Here is a 6,359-nt window from a genome sequence, read left to right on the forward strand (position 1 = left end):
ACAGTATGTGAACTGAGAACTTCCAGATGTTCAAGCTGGATTTAGAAAAGGCAGAGGAACCAGAGATCAAATTGCCAACATCCATTGGCTCATAGAAAAAGCAAGAGAGTTCCAGAAAAGCATCTTCTGCTTCATTGACTACACTAAAGCCTTTGACTGTGTGGATCTCAACAAACTGTGGAAAATTCTTAAAGAGATGGGAATATCAGACCACCTTACCTGCCTCCTGAAAAACCTGTATGCAGATCAAGAAGCAACAGTTAGAACTGGACATGGAACAATGGATGAGTTCCGCATCAGGAAAGGAGTTTGTCAAGGCTGTATACTGTCACCCTGCTTATTTAACTTACAGAGTACATCATGTGAAATGCCAGGCTGGATGAAGCACAAGCTGGAATCAAGATTTCTGGGAGAAATATCAATATCAATAACCTCAGATATGTAGATGACACCACCCTTATGGCAGAAAGTGAAGAGGAACTAAAGAGCCTCTTGATGAAAGTGAAAGAGGAGAATGAAAAAGTTAGCTTAAAACTCAACATTCTGAAAACTAAGATCATGGCAACTGGTCCCATCACTTCATAGCAAATAGACTTGGATACAATGGAAACAGTGACAGAATTTATATTCCTGAGCTCCAGAATCACAGCAGATAGTGACTGCAGCCATGAAATTAAAATAATTTAATTTTTTTTCTCCTTGGAAGAAAAGCTATGACAAGCACAGACAGCATATTATAAAACAGACATTACTTTGCCAACAAAGGTCTGCCCAGTCAAAGCTATGGTTTTTCCAGGAGTCATCTATGGATGTGAGAATTGGATCATAAAGGAGGCTAAGTGTTGAAGAATTGATGCTTTTGAACTGTGGTGTTGGAGAAGACTCTTGAGAGTCCCTTGGACTGCAAAATTATCAAAGCAGTCAATCCTAAAGGAAATCAATCCTGAATATTCATTGAAAGGACAGATGCAGAAGCCGAAACTCCAATACTTTGGCCATCTGATGTGAAGAACTGGCTCATTGGAAAAGACCCTGATGCTGGGAAAGATTGAAGACAGGAGGCGGGGGGACAACAGAGGACAAGATGGTTAGATGGCATTATGAACTCAATGGATATGAGTTTGAGCAAGCTCCAGGAGATGGTGAAGGACAGGGAAGGCTGGCATTCTGCAGTCCATGGGGTCGCAAAGATTCGGACATGACTGAGGGACTGAACAACAACAATACATGTTGTGTGTGTGTGTGTGTGTGTGTGTTTAAAAAGCTTTTCTACTACATTTGGTAAAGTCTTGAGAAAGAACATCAAAAGCAAAAAGAGATGGAGAAATTGGAGAACATAAACTAAATGAAATGGGAGCACTGAATATGCAATAGAGAAAGTGAAACAAACTAGGTAAAAGATCATCGTAAGTCTAATTGTTTTTCAACATGACTGCTCATTAGAGACATTATCTGGCACTCTGGAGAAAATGCCATACCTGAGAATTTGTATTTTTCAAGAAATTTCAAGATAATTCTGATATGCATCTGGATTTTAAAAAGTGATTAAAAGTTTTTCTATTAGATCCTAGTTTTGGTGATATAGAGTTCTCTTGTTTTTCTGTTGACCAATCATGATACAATGATTAAGTGAAAAATAGTTACATAATCACAATAGTAAAAGATGTTTATCAGTTTTCACAATCAATAATGAGACAAAAAAAAAAAGATAATTATAATTGCAACCCATAATGGGAACATAATTAACTCAACAATATAAAATAATTACATACAATTTGGGAGGGGAGGCTAAGCAAAGTGATGTGGTAAGTGGAACTGTATATATGCATATGTTTTCATTTACACAGCCAGTCTATGTCTTTTGGTTGGTGCATTTAACCCATTTACATTTAAGGTAATTATTGATATGTATGATCCTATTACCATTTTCTTAATTGTTTGGGGTTTATTTTCTGTAGGTCTTTTCCTCTTGTGTTTTCTGCCTAGAGAAGTTCCTTTAGCATTTGTTGTAAAGCTAGTTTTGTGGTGCTGAATTCTCCTAACTTTTGCTTGTCTGGAAAGCTTTTGATTTCTCCATCATATCTGAATGAGAATCTTGCTGAATTAGCATAGTCTTGGCTGTAGGTTCTTCTCTTTTATCGCTTTAAATATATCATGCCATTCCCTTCTGGCTTTGTAGTTTCTGTTGAGAAATCAGCTGATAATCTGATGGGAGTTCCCTCGTATGTTATTTGTCATTTTTCCCTTGTTGCTTTTAATGTTTTATCTCTTGTCTTTAATTTTTGTCAGTGTGTTTACTATGTGTCTTGGTGTGTTCCTCCTTGGGTTTAGCCTTCCTGGGAGTCTCTGTGCTTTCTGGACTTGGTTGATTATTTCCTTTCCCATGTTAGGGAAATTTTCAGCTATTATCTCTTCAAATATTTTCTCAGGTCCTTTCTCTCTCTCTTCTCTTTCTGGGGCCCCTATAATGTGAATGTTGGCACATTTAGTGTTGTCTCAGAGGTCTCTTAGGCTGGCTTCATTTCATTTCATTCTTCTTTCTATATTCTGTTCTGTGGCAGTGATTGCCACTATTTTGTCATCCAGGTCATTTATCCATTCTTCTCCCTCAGTTATTCTGCTATTGATTCCTTCTTGTGTATTGTTCATCTCTGTTTGTTTGTTTTTTAGTCCTTCTAGGTCATTGGTAAACATTTCTTGTATCTTCTCAATCTTTGCCTCCATTCTTTTCCGAAGATCCTGGATCATCTTCACTATCATTATTCTGAATTCTTTTGCTGGAAGGCTACCTATCTCCACTTCCTTTAGTTGTTTTCCTAGGATTTTTATCTTGTCCCTTCATCTAGGACATAACTTTTTACTTTTTCATTGTGATTAACTTTCTGTAATATGGTTTTTGTTTTAGCTGCTCTGAGACTGTGCTTCTTGCTTCTTCTGTCTGCCCTCTGATGGATGAGGCTGAGAGGCTTGTGTAAGCTTCCTGATGGGAGGGACAGGTGATTGGAAAAACTGAGTCTTGCTCTGGTGGGCAGGGCCTTGCTCAGTAAAGCTTTAATCCAATTATCTACTGATGTGTGGGGTTGCACTCTCTCCCTGTTAGTTGTTTGGCCTGAGGTAACCCAGACCTGGAGTCTACAGGCTCTGGTAGGGTTAATGGTGAACTACAAGAGGGTTTATGCGAAGGGGGACCTTCCAGTACCCCCATCCCCATGCCTCCACAGGAAGCCCTGCAACACTAGCTGGTAGTTTTGGTTCAGTCTCCTGTGGGATCACTGCTCCTCTACTCTGGGTCTTGGTGCGTGTAAAATTTTGTTTTTGCCCCCCAAGACCAGAGTCTCTGTTTCCCCTAATCCTCTGGAAGTCCTTTAATCAAATTCTGCTGGTGCTCAAGGATAGATTCCCTGGGGATTCCCAGTCCCTTTGTCAGATCTCCAGACTGGGAAGCTTGATGTGGGGTTCAGAAACTTCACAATAGTGTGAGAACTTCTTTGGTATTATTGTTCTTCAGTCTGTGGGTCATCCACCTGGCAGGTATGGGATTTGATTTTATTGTGTTTGCACCCCTACTACCATCTTGCTGTGGCTTCTTTGTTTTTGGACATGGGGTATCTTTTTTGGTGGATTCCAGCATCTTCTTGTCAATGGTTGTTCAACAGCTAGTTGCAATTTTGGTGCTCTTGCAGGAGGAGATGAGTGCATGTCCTTTTATTCTGCCATCTTGAACCAGAAGCTGATGTTTTCTTGATATTGGTAATATTTTTTCTTTATTGGTCTAGTTGAGGTTTATCAATTTTATTAATTTTTTCCATGAAAATAGTTTTTAATTTTACCAATTTTCTTTATTGTCTTTTATTTCATTGATTTCAAATCTTTAAAATCCTTCTTGCTACTTATTTGGCATTAATTTGCTCTTCTTTTTATAATTTCTTAAAGTAGAACCTTAGTCACATATTTAAATTTTTCTTGTTTTCTAACACAAACATGTAAAGATATAATGTTAATCTAGACACTAGTTTAGCTGTATTCTACATGTTTTGATATGCTTTCATTATCATTCAGTTCAAAATATATTCTGATTTTTCCTGTGATTTCTTCTTTGACCCATGTGTTATTTAGAAGTAAATCATTTAATTGCCAAGTGTTTGTGTAGTCTTCACTATCTTTTTGTGATTGATTCCTAATTTAATTTTATTGTGATCAAAGAAATACTCTGTATGATTTCAGTCATTTAAGTTATTGACTTGCTTTATGGCCCAGCATATGATCTTCCTTAGTCTTTCAGCTTTACATGTGCAGTTGAAAATAATGTTGATCATATTACTGAAGTATTTTATACCCTATTGACAGTTTCCTCATTCTATCATTTGGCTCTAATTGTGGATGTATCATTTTCACTTTGCAGTCTGCCCATTTTTACTTTATGTAATTTCAAGCTTTGTTATTAGCTACAAATACCTTATGATTGTTATACTATCTTGGTGAATAAACCCTTCTAAGATTATAAAATGTCTTTGTTGTCTTGAAGTCTTCTTTGGTTAATATTAATATAGCTACCCCAGCTTCCTCAAGATTAGTGTTTTCAAGTATTTCCTTGTCCATCCATTTACTTTTAACCTATTTGTATCTTTCTATTTCAGTTTTTTAGAAAGTATATAGTTGGGTCTTGTTTGCTGTGCCTTTTTATTGAAGCATATAGAATAATTATTGACATGGTTTTAAGTCCTACTTCTTTCTTGTTTTGCTTATCTCAACTGTTCTTTTTCCTTTTCCCCTCTTACATTCTTCTGTATTAATTCAGTGTTTTTTGGTATTCTATTTTATCTCTTCTATTGGTTTATTAGCTATACTTCCATGTTTTTTTTCAACGGTTGCTTTAGAGTTTCTAGATGCAGTTTTAAATGTATGCTAAGTCGCTTCAGTCATGTCTGACTGTTTGCAACCCTATGGACTGTAGCCTGCCAGGCTCCTCTGTCAATGGGGATTCTCCAGGCAGAATACTGGAGTGGGTTGCCAGGTCCTCCTCCATTTAAATGTATACTACCTCACATATAATGTGAGAACCTTCTAGTAGTATACTTCTATGACCCCTCTCCCATCCTTGTTCCTATTGCTGTTGTGGATTTTACTTCTACATAAGTTCCACAATATATTCTGTTTTTGACAGTTAATTATCTCTTAAAGAAAAAGTGCTTAATATTTACATATGCCTATTACTTATAATATTTTCTAAAAGCTTTATTAATAGCCTTCTGTTTATTAATTCCTAAATCTCATTCATTTAAATAACATGTATTTTATCATTTGTAGTCACATCTCAGTTATCTTTATATATGCTTTATATCTAATATAAAGCATATGTTTATTAGGTTGAATTTTATTTCTTTACACACCTAGAGCACACTAGATAGTGAGCTGCTATGAGAGCAGATTCAATGTTCTTTACTTTTATATCTTTAACACTTATTAATAACAAATGGTATAAAAACTGATGGAATAAATAACATCTCAAACTGTTATTTTGAAAAATAAGTGAATTTTATTCTGTGGTCTGTGGAATTTTACAAGAAAACTTAACACTGGTGGGCTTGTCATTAGATTATGCCATTGACTTTCAAAGGATATGACTAGGGATTGAGGATGCAAAGCTTCAATGCAACAAATTACAGAACTAGGTTTTTACCTACTCCCTCAACTCTATCTACTGCAATTCTGTAGAGCCTCAACTGTAGATGATTTCAGGCTCTTTTTGTGGGAGGCTGTAAGAGAGTATAAGGAATGGCAGAAATATGCGATGTTCCCGAAGACAAAGTAAAAAGTTAAATACTTCAGAATGGAGGGCGTGGTCAGCAGTGTCTTAAACAGAACTGGGATTAAGTAAAGCAAGCATTTTCGTGTCCTCTGGATTCTGTGACGAGGAAGTTCAGTGAGGTAGATGGTGGTAGCTGAGATGAGACTGCAGTGGATCCAGGAGAAAAGTGGGAGGTGAAAGGACACAGGTTCTTGGAAACAACCGCAGGTTCCCAGGGAGGGGAAGAGAGAGACATAGACGAAGGCTGCTAGGGGGAGGACTACCTTCTTTAGCTCTACCTCCGCTGGGTCAGCGGGGTCCCGACTGCAAAGCTATGACCTACGCGGTGGCACTGGGCGCTCTCAGCAGAGGTGCAGGTCGAGCAACTCACTGACCCGCTGCCCCAGGTGCACTGAGTTTGCCGGGAAGATCCTGGACGCCGGAGCGCTCTTTAGATGCCGCCCCCGGGGAGCAACGCCTTCCTCCCTCCAAAGGGAGGCGTTCTTCCTCCCTCCCAAGCTCTCCTCAGCTCGTGGTCGACTTAGGCTTGGAAGGTCCCGGACGCTGCGTT

This window comes from Bison bison, unplaced genomic scaffold (assembly GCF_000754665.1).
Source record: "Bison bison bison isolate TAMUID 2011002044 unplaced genomic scaffold, Bison_UMD1.0 scf7180017864519, whole genome shotgun sequence".
Classification (NCBI taxonomy): Eukaryota; Metazoa; Chordata; class Mammalia; order Artiodactyla; family Bovidae; genus Bison; species Bison bison.